The sequence below is a fragment of the Anopheles arabiensis genome, chromosome 2 (genome assembly GCF_016920715.1).
Source record: "Anopheles arabiensis isolate DONGOLA chromosome 2, AaraD3, whole genome shotgun sequence".
Classification (NCBI taxonomy): domain Eukaryota; kingdom Metazoa; phylum Arthropoda; class Insecta; order Diptera; family Culicidae; genus Anopheles; species Anopheles arabiensis.
Window position 1 is genome coordinate 25330593 of NC_053517.1, and position 11337 is coordinate 25341929.

General features: G+C 48.0%; 1 protein-coding gene across 9 annotated transcripts in view; it reads right to left on the reverse strand.

Moving 5' to 3' along the window:
* Window positions 1–11128, reverse strand: part of LOC120898768 — a 135470-nt gene extending 124342 nt beyond the window's left edge. For 4 of the 9 annotated variants that reach the window (XM_040305158.1, XM_040305149.1, XM_040305089.1 and 1 more), the window contains exons 1-2: window positions 10996–11128; window positions 8124–8469 (exon numbers count right to left, since the gene is read on the reverse strand). The gene's annotated coding sequence lies outside the window, so the exon portion shown is untranslated. Of the gene's footprint in view, window positions 1–8123; window positions 8470–8558; window positions 8579–8662; window positions 8810–8847; window positions 9054–9094; window positions 9311–10958 lie in introns of those variants that run through there. The other 5 variants (XM_040305105.1, XM_040305123.1, XM_040305113.1 and 2 more) reach the window with 5 other exon arrangements.
* Window positions 11129–11337: the final 209 nt, after the last annotated feature.

Here is an 11337-nt window from a genome sequence, read left to right on the forward strand (position 1 = left end):
GATGAATTTTGCCAAGATCCGGGTTTGGGCATTCTCCGGGCGAGATCCGGCTCGCTAGAGAGGCGGAAGCAAAAGGCACTAGAAGCATTGGACCCCATAATGGCTTTACTTCATCTTTCTCTCGCATATTATATCTCTCCCTATATCTCGTTCCTTCCCGTTACATAGAACCGATAGGAGTCAGAAGTAGGTTGGAAGATTCGAGTGTTTTACCCCGTACCATCGGTACAGGAGACCGCAATCAAACGGGGGCAGCAGTTGGTGCGGTTGCAGATAAAACCGAACCCCCTCGGGAGTCAGATCGAAAGAAAGGATGGGTAAAAATTGCACCACAGCATAGCGTTTGGTGCATTGTCTTGCACTTCTTGCAGTGAGGAGCGAGAACATGTGTTCGGTGCGGTTGCTGATTGAAAGCAAACAAAGCCTGCCTCTTGCCCCGAGAGTACACGATACACACAGCCTCACACACACACAAGATTTTTATTCGGCCTTCGAAGCCATCTGAACAAAGAGATCAAGATAAAGGGAGCGGCAGTCGATGGCGAAGAGTCTTCTAGCAGAACCAAGGGCCGATGGGTGGCAATACCTTTTCGAAGGGTGGTGGGGGTTAGCGTTCCCTGCGAGTGACGGCAGGAAGGCTATTATTTGTATTCTCTGAACCGGATGAACGAAATTCATTATCAACACAATCAAACACACAAACACACACACACATAGATGAACAAGGTCAACGTTATAGCCCAACGGAAAAGAGGCTGCTTATCTCTAGGTAACGTGAGAGCAATGGCATCATCATGTGTTGAGTGTGTATCGCGTGTTATCTTACTTCCAGCTCCTGTCACCGGGCGACAGCTAACGACACTATTAAAAAGCCTAATCAAAGCAAACGGCCGCACGGATGTAGCAGAGGAAGGAACCACAAGGAAGGGAGTGTATCTTATCCCTTAATTTTATATCGAATTCTACACGTTCCGCACACCGATCCGACAGCACTTTCGGGCTCGATAAAGTGCGCACAACACAGCCGACCTTTTAATAAACGACACACCTTAGCGGCGAAGAACACCGGGTCGGATGGGAGCATCCGGGTGGGATAGACATCTACGGAAAGTAGACACTTTGAGCAGCTCCACTAGTACACGAGAGCAAAACCAACCCCCCAGAATAAAGCCCGAGGTTGCTTGATTTGATTTTTATATCCCCTCCCGCCTGTAAATGGGTCAACCCTCATTAAACATGAAAGTAGTGGCTCGTGTGCAGCCTTGTCCTAGAAGAAAACTGACACTCCACCCAACCCACTAGGGCAGTGAGAGATGGTGATGTAAAGTAGGAAGATTAATCGAAGAACCATCCACAGGAGCGTGTGAGGTTCCCCGCGGCACTTCAAAAACACCCCTGATAAGCTTCATTAAGCACCACCAGGGAGCAGCGGATCGATCAGTTAACATTGAGGCCGCCCGGTTTCTTGCACCTCAACAATCCGCACGTTCCCACAGCGTGCAACAATAATGATATCCCTTTTCAACGGCTCGTTGAGTGGGCTCGTCAACCTAGGGGAGCACTAGCACACCCAGCCCAGACTCTAGCCTTACCTTGAGGAGGATCCGATACCGACCACAGCCCATCGGAAAAGATTGTTGTTTGGTCGTGTGCTCGACCCTTAAGTCCATCACTTCCACGCGCCCATTTCGCCAACCCTCCCACATTCCCGCTACATTGTTTTTTACTTCGGCGGTGTAGTGATTTTACATTAAAATAAAGTATTATTGCCAAGTCGTTTGTTCACAATCTCTCCCATACTTGCGGGGACACATAAAAGTCTGGGCAGAAACAAAAAAGCGCTTCTCGTTAGTGAGGTTACGGGCACAAAACAAAAGAAGCATCGAAAAAAAAGCTTTGCAGTTTACGAACAAAGAAATAGGAGCAAAACCCGGATCCGCACGGTTTGCGAATTCAACGGATCGTCGTTTGCACATAAAATGGTTTCGCTCGATTAAGAATCACGTTAATGGATTGCTTTCGAGAATAAAAATGATTAACTACCGCCAATAAACCTTCCGCCGCACGGGTGCCGAAAGCCCACCGAATAGGAGTCCCACTTTCGCTAGCTACACCCGCAGTGTGTGCACTTGAGCGATTGAAATACGAAACAAAGCATAAAAAAGCAGAGACCCCAAATGTAGAATCAACAATCGAATCTAGTTCCATCGTTTTTAAAGGTTTTTACGATGCTTTCGAGCAGAAAGAAGGTACGAGCTGTCGTCACTGGAAGAGTTCCGAAGCACCCAGTAGCGCACCCGGTCGGGTTCCAGCAGGGACGGGGACGATGGTCGGAGGCCATAGAAAACCAGGCACCGCAAATGAATGCTACAAATCGAAGCATAAATATAATTTATTTATGACAACTACAAATTGCTTATTCGTTTGCCCAAGGAGCGCAACTTAATCGACCGAACGGATCGGGAAAGGCAAACATTTCGCTACGGTCGTTGCACTGCTTAAACGGGGGTTACCCCCACAGCTAAAAGACACAATGGCAATGAGAAGGAGGTTTTCAAAAGCACCGAATATACACACTGAATATCCTTGCGTCCCTTGCCAGGCAACTGTCTGTCTGGATGGGTTGTTTTCAATAAGATGCGGCCATGTTACTCCCACAAAACCGCACACGCTTCACGAGGAGGTCACGTTTTCGTACATGCATAAATCCCGGTACGTTGCAAACAAACCGACGAAGATGCTCGGACACTACGGCCATTCATTGCTTTCCTCGAACAAAAAATAAAAACAAAAACGAAACGAACCCTCCAGGACATCGAATTCCTTTACCGTTGCCTTGAAAAGTGGGCATAAACCTAACGTAACAAAACACCGAAAGTGCAGACAGTGGACAGTGGGGTTACGGGAGGATATGGTTTCACTTTCCAGTCACCACCAGACACACTGTGTGCCGGGTATCATCATCGTTCCGCGCTCTCCGTTTCCTTTCCGGTGCCGATTCGATCGAATCAGCATTTCAATAGTCACTGATTTTTGTGTTAGAAAGGCACCCCTCCTATTGATGAAGGGTCAGAAGCTGGAGCACATAAAGTGCCGGATGACTCTACCGCCTGCTACGCCGGGCGACACAAACAAACACACACACACACACACACGAGGTTGCAGGTTCGAATCTTGTTTTAATTTATTACCCTCGGAAGGTTCGTGATTTTGCCATAGATCACGGACCACTATCGGCAACCCGCTCCCGGAGAAGAAGCACGTACCGCACATACATGCCCCATTAGGTCCGGAGAGTCTTGTGCCTTCCTGGGGTGGGTGAGTCCGTACTCTCAGCTCACCATTCCGTGTGGGAGAGTACCCCCGGCCGCCCTGCTTCCTGCGCGCGTGTGTGTCTGGTGTCAGTTCGAGGCTCACAGCTAAAACACACAGACACCGGTCCAGAGCGGCCGGACGGACACGCCAGTGACTAATGGCATTCATGCATGAAGTGAGGTTAGTTCTTCGAAATGGGTGGTAAAAAAATGTACGGAATCCAAAATCGATCCACCACGGATCCAGACCACGGACCGAGGAGAAATAGGGGATGCCATGGCAGTGTGGTCTTAGAAATAACTTCCTTTTTTTGCTTCTAACAGCTGCTTAAATTAGTTAATGGAAAAATGTATGAATTGATGAAGAATGAATGGATTTAGAGAAAATTGGTTATCATTGCCAATTTCAAGGAAACTAAACAGGTCCAGTTCTATATGAATATATTAATATCCAGTAATATATTAATATCCAGTTCTATAACACAATTTCAACGGAAAAACAATGTATTTTACCGTCGTTGCCACTAGATTTTGGTTCTAGTTAGGCTATTCTTGTCTCATAAAGCCCCAATTTTTGACAGCGTTCTTACCAATTTTGTTCTCTCAGGCATCCAGTTTTGTATCTAAAGCATCAGTTTTCGACCGTCAGTTTACAGAAGAGTTTGTTGACAGAACACATTACATGAAACTGTGCGATTCGAAATTATTCAATTTTTCAGTTCTCATAAATCGGCTCAATACACTGGTAATTTTATTTATCTGCAAAAGCTACAGCTACCAGAGTCGAAAATTGTTAACATTTAAACAAAAATAGATGCGTTAGAGGCAAACATTAAAATCCACTGTCAAAACATTGTTGTCTTATAGCCAACATTTGGCGATAACGACTGTTAAACACAATTTATGACACTTTCATATAAAAGACATAAGATTGGTGATTCAAAGGTGTGAACAAAATTCCCATCCTATTCATCTTTTTTATCTAACAGTAATGTTTCAACGGATTTCAGCATAATTGAATACTTGCAGCCCCCTGTAAATACAACGATAACAGAGATGGGGCCATTTTACCCCATCTTCCCCATGGTCGTAGAAAAGCACGCGAATGAATACGGTGAGCCTATCGTTTGCGCTTTAACTACGACCTGCCCTGGAGTCGATGAAGACCACTCAGCAGTACGTACGACGACGAAGTTGGAAACCAATTTCCGCTCGCATCGGCTGAACAATATATATATATAGCGGTATTTGTTGAGTGGGGTGGGCGAGAGGTTGAATGGAAAGACGACAGTTCCAGTTGAATAGTAGGAGCCGCATTACTATCTCCACCCTTCGACCGTTCGAATTCGTGTGCAACAATCTCCAACGATTTGTTTTCGTGTTTTTTCTTTCGCTGTGGACAGCGCCGGCTAGAATGAAGCGCCTTCGTGTACAGGGGCGCTCCACACACCGCTTACAATTGACTGTTATAGTTTCCTGCTCCAAAGAGCTTCCCTTCCAGGTCGCCGCGACTTTTCCCGCTCTCCGCTTTGGCAGCACCCGGGGCACTACACATCCTGTTGCTGTTCGCGTGCAGAGCGTCAACAGCAGGATCTATAAAAAGTCATGCTGCTTTATGAGCCGCATCAACTCCCTCCCCTCAATAGGAGCGAGGCAGTCGGGCGGGCTCAACATTGGGTAAGATATGTGGAAGTAACCCCACACACAAAAATGTTACAAATTCGAGTGCCCCGTCTGTGACTGCTGGAGGAGAAGACGAACGGAGTAGTTCCCGGTTCACTGTAGCTGGCAGGTGGGTTGGAATAGGATACGCGATGGCTAAGAATACTGCCGTCACGAACCTTACAAATCCTAAAAAACGCGCACAAATGGATAAAAATGGATCGTTACTGCAAGCTAATGGTGAATCAGCGCCCTCCGGCTGGAAGGCGCGCGGGTTGACAAGCTAACCGGTTGTGTCAAGAACCGTCCATCGTTTCTTCGTGCCACTGGGCTGGGCGTTTGAATGAAATCGTACCACTTAAACGAATGTGTCGTCACCCGCTAACCAAGGGAGCCAAGGAGGGGCTTTCCATGTTTTATGCTCGCCAGGGATACAACTCCCCCAACTAAAGGTATTGTGAGGTAAGTTTCCCCACCGGGGGAGGGGTGGGTTTGTTGTTTCCTGCAACACACACACACATACCCCACGCGATCCAAAGCCTTCCTCCTTCCCCGATGGAAATAGGAAATGGGCACCCTGTGAGTGCTTGCGAGTGTGTGTGTGTATGCGGTAAACCATTTTACGATATTCCATGTTTTTTCGAATAGCACTCTGCTCCTATCAGGAGCAAGAAAAAATTGCTCCACATTTTTATGAGTCAAAAAGAAACACAACAAAAAAAAATCACATACCAACGCAAGCGGGAAATCGGTTCATTATTGTTTCCCCACAAACAAAAATGCGTCAATCACACTTCCCGCGGGCAGGCAGCCATTCAGGCTATCTTTAGCAGTGCGTCACAGTGTGCGCTTGTGTTTGTGTGTTTATGTTGATGTTTTTAGCTATTGTGCTATGTTTTGGGGGCCTGCCGGTTTTTATCCTGCATATTGCATACGATGTTTACACAGTGTGCTGGCCCTTTATGCTGTTCTAGGAACTATGTGTGCCTGTGTGTGTGTGTGTGTGTGTTGTGATTGGCTTCTCCTCGCCAGCCCGAACTAAACTAATGTTATCGTTCGCTGAATCAGTGATGGGGTGATTCAGGCGTATTATTTTCACCCCCTCCCCCAAAACGCCCACCCGATTACACATCCCGTGAATCAACATTTTAGTAGCGCATTGTTTTTTCTTCTCTTTTTTTTTGCTTGCTCAATACTGCTTGCTGACTCAACGGCAACAAACAAATGCAAATGAAGAGCTTTTTTTTAAAAAAAAAGGCATACAGGCTCTCCTCCCTATTCGTTATCATTACAAACTGTTGCTAATTCAAAGGCAAACTTTAGCAGCCTGTTTATCCGATAAGGTACGCGCCAACTTTGCTTTTTACTGCAGAATTGCCCTACAAAAGGGCAAAAATTGCATTCACCAGACAGTATTAGCAATGTTGAATGCAACTCAATGTGCAGTTCCTGTTTTCATGCGCGAACACAAAAAAAATGCTCCACCACTCGCTCACTCAAAAAAAATCTCAAGAAAACATTGGGTTTGCACATGTGCTTGTATGCACCCCTATTGTTTGAATGATGAGCCGGAAGTGTGCCTCTTGCTCTGTGCACAAGGATGTTTACACGGTATGCTGCCCGGAAGCCATCCTCTTTTGCATCCATTTTGTAGCAGCAGCAGAATGATTCAATTCCATCATTTCGCAGAACCGCCATTGAGCATACCGCTGCGAAGTGAATGCCAATGCGTGAGCACAAAAACACTACCAGTGCCTGGGGCACACATTCTTTGCTTCCTTTATCAAGTGGCGAACGAAAGCACCTTCAGGAAGTTTGAACAACAAACCAGCAACAGCATCAGCAACTGCACAATGCAACTTCACGCTGCAGTCTAGTGCAGAGCGCTCTCTGGGCAATACGGCTTGGGGAGATAAAAATAGCACTCGCTAGCGGAAGGGGAAGCGTGTTGGGTGTAGATGCCCCCACCACACTAAGACCCGTACTGCGCGGTGCAGGAATGGCGACGACGGCGATGAGTTTCCTTTTATGGGCGGAATGCGATGATGCTCCGGCGTTGCCAAGCTGGAACACGGAACCCTTTTACAAAGCGAACCACTCTCCGTGAACGAATCACGGACTTGCAAGTCAATATATGCTCCACAACAGCGCTCACAGTAACGCACACACGCGCAGCAGTGAAGTTGAGTTTCGTGAGCATGAGAGAGAGAGAGAGAGAGAGAGAAAACAAAAAGGGTAAGTCTGTTTACAAAACACACCACCTTCAGTGCCAGTGGATGCATGCACGCTGCACCAGCGAACGTTCGCAAGAGATCACGAGCCATATGGGGCATATGCCGCACTCGCAAGAGACAAACAAAATGGACAAACTAAGCGAGCAGACACACACACACACAAAGGTGTACAAAAATGAACTTCCAGGGCAGGCCGTGGCGCTGCTCGAGCGTGGCCAACTCACACACCGACACTGGAAAAGGGCACACACCATTATGGCTTGCGTCCACTTTGCGCTGACTGAAAGAGGGAGCCTCCTCCTGCTCTCAAGCGATTTGCGAAATGAATCGTCTGGTGCTGCTTCACTCGCCGCGGCTGTGTGCGTGTAACCGATAGAGTAGCGCAATGTAGAAAGAAGCAAACAAAAAAAAACGTTAGCTATCACACCACGGCGTGAAGAGGGCTTGAAATGGCGTTTGCTGACTCAGCGAAATCCGCAACCGAATGTGCAAGTGTGAGCAGCGTCGGGGAGGCTAAGGCTAAGAGCAACCTGCGTGGGCTGCGTGAGCAGCAGTGAGATGAGCTCTCACTACACTAGCTGATCGTTCTTCGTTCGCTGCGTGATCAACTCAACGTTGCCCTTTTTTTCGGTTGGATGCTGGGGAACCGATCGGGACCGGTTCGCACGCATACATTGAAGCAATACAAGCACACACTGTGCAGAACCGATCGAGATGTGGTGTAGAAGCGCGCACGGTTGGCACTTGCTGCAAGGGCGGCATGAACGAACGGGGTTCCCGAGATCGCGCTGTCGCGTAGTGCGCACAAACACCACTCAACTCTCTGCTTGTTTTTGTGTGTCTCTTTCTCTACCCAAACACCATTAATTAACCCTTCCAATTCCACGGTCACCCTTGACTCATATTCACTTACCTTGCTGTTTACGGGCGCTTAATTTGACGCTACTCGCCGCTTTGCACCGACAAGAACGTAGGCAACGTCGAAACGGCGCTTTATGAACTGTGCTCGATGAATAATAAGACTGTGTGTGCTGGGAAGTCGTTTCTTTTTTTTCATTCGTTTGTTTTGTTATTAATGGATAAACATTCGAGTCGTCACTTTTATATAATTAAGCGGAAATACACTATCTGGATTGATTTTTTTTTTGTTTCACTTAAGTTCACTTGCCACTCCACTCAATTCCTTTTTGTGTGAAATGGTTGTTTTTTTACTTAGATTTTTTTTCACTTTATTCACATGCACACTTCAACACGCTGTACTGCACCAAGAAAAGGAGTTAGAAAAAAATCAAAATTAGCAATAACTCAGGTTAAAAACAAACAGCTAGCACACTCAATTCCGACCAACCACGTCTCAATCATCCACACTGCGTCATCAACTTGTGAATTACAAAATAATGATTTGTTTTTGCCTGAACCCAGTGCACGCGAAAACAGAACACAACACTCTACCGAAAGGTATCACCACACTATGCACGAGTGCATCCGTTGCAGCGCGTTGCAATTGCATCACTCCAGCGGGCCGCCAAAATAACAACTCCAGTGAAGCGAAATGGTAACACGGAGGAGTTCGCTACACAAGCACACACACACACACACACACACACACACACACGCGCACACACTATCATGCTCACAATTGATACCCGTGGTGACCCCCGCTAGAGTAGAACGGGGAAGGGGGGCTGCTGACACGCGCCACTACTTTATGCACTGTAGGGCACCGTTTTCACACACAAAAAACACAACATACAACTGCAGCTTTAAATGCAGCTCACTAGCCCTACAAACAACACATCACTTCTGCTGAAACGATCGCAGCGATCGAGGCCGTGCCGTGTAGTCGCGTTCGAATACGAACCGAGCGTTGTGGAAGCAACAAACCAGTTTTCAATCCTCCAGCGCGCAGTGCTTGCTTCGATTCGTTGGCAATAGAAGGTGGATGCTGAACGGTGATGGTGATGGTGGTGGTGGTGGTGACGGTGCTGTACGCACACACTTTGTGCGCTCGCGGGACAAGATCGAGCGCGCTTGTGGCTTTGGCGTGGAACTGGTTTTCTTACTACCTTCGCTCGTCGATGCAGGCTCCCCCGCGCAGCCGATTACCACAAACTGCTCGAAATGATCTTGCCCAAAGAGTGCTCGAATGCGTTGTCTTCCAACACACTCGCACACACACATTAGCGGGTGAGTCAAGCGCTGTGTGAGGGACAGTATTTAACCTTTTGCTCTTATCGCGACCGACCCAGAGGGTGCCGGTAAGCGAAGCCAAAGGAACAAGATAACAACGTACAAGGGAACTGCGCACACACTCACACAAGCACAAGCAGGCGCATAGCAACACACGGGCGCACTCCTAATGCCGCGCGGCAGAAGCAAAAACACACACGCACACACCGCGCAGTGCACGTTCGGTCGTGTTCTTTCCTTTTTGACGGATGCGTTTTCTTTTGTTGTAAAACTCACACAAACACAGTCACACACACACATGGACATGCATCTTTTCATTTATCGTGTTATTATAAACGCCGCTGGAACAAGATCACCGAAACCGTCGTTGTACCCGCCACGGCTCGTATGCCCTTCCCGCACATACACACACACACACACACGCACGTATGTTTTGCTCTAGTTTTTTTGTTTGTGTGCCTGTGTTTATTACCGTTCCCTTTTCAGCGCTACCTTCTTCTCGGTTTGTTACGTTCGTTTCGTTGCTTTCTTCTCCTTCTGTTCGCCGTTTGGTGTGCCCGCGCGCATATGTGTGTGTGTTTTCTTACATTTCGCCCGTTTTCTTACTGCCTCCTGCTTATCCGTAGTGAGCAGCGCTGTTGCATCGCAGCAGCAAAGAAAGAGAGAGAAGAAAACGGCAGCAGCCGGTAAGAAAACGAGGCCTCTTTCCATATAAACAAAAAATATTCACACACACATAGGCGCGGGCGCGGGAGACCAACCCGCGATACCACCCTCTAAGACGTTGGCGGCGCAATCTAATATTCGAGCATCTTCGAGCAGAAGAAAGAGGGGGAAACGGTACAGCAACAGCAAAACCGTCCGATTTAGGCAGGCTGTTTCACTTGCTCTGCCCGCAACGATTGGATTTGGGTTTTTTCTTCTTCTGTTGTCTACCGCAACCAAAGCCTACCTAATAACGGGGTTAGGTCCGTGTGCCAGCCGACTAACTTTTCTGCTGCATGTAACGGTGGTGGTAGGCTCACGTTAAAGGAACACCGTTTGTTTTTTTTTTTTCTTCTTTCCATTCATGTTACTTCTCCATTTTTCGATTGCCCTTAGGCTACTGTGGTTGGCACGAAATTGTACCAAAAAAAAAAGCACATACACTTGCACCACCATCACCTCAGCACGGCCGGTGAACGAAAGCGTAACTTTTCTACTATTTACTAAAGCCAAACTCGCATACACACGGCCACCCCTTTGGGGATGGCCTATACACACACGAACACACACACACTCACGTCCGGAAAGCTCCACCCGGCTGCTCGGAGTATCTGTGCCAAAAACACCTTCTCGCTTTGCCCCTTTCCCGGACACCACCCTGCACCACTGTCACAGGCGCACCTTCAAAACACGCGGCAAGGACACACGAAAGGACACACTTTCATACACTCCCGGCTCGGCAGCTGCTGGCTGTGCTCGAGTGTGATTTACGTTACACGTTTAGCATTTTATGGTCGAGGGTTTTCCCTGCGCTTTTCGGGCTGTGGCGTGCGCTTCCCGACCCCCACCGCACCTTTTCTACAACGGTGAAAAGCTCCTGTGCTGCTTACCCGCAATTGCGCCCTAAAACACGCTAGTGCGTGCGCTTGGTGCGAGAAATACGCGTACACGAAATACGTAAAATACGCGGCGCGCGCTGCGATAACACGTCCGTGCGTGATGCTTTCGGAATGGAAATTGAGCTGCAACATTCCAGCCAGCGAGCGGGGCTGCGTGCGAGTGCGAGCGAACACGGGGCAGAGCACGCCGGTGAGGGTGAGCGAGACGACACGCTGCACGGTTCAGTTTCGGTGTGCTTCGGGAAGGGCTCGGCTAGCGATAGCACACTGAGTGTGTGCATTGGACATAGGGGAGTTGGCCGATTTTGTGAATCATTTTGAAAAACTAACTTC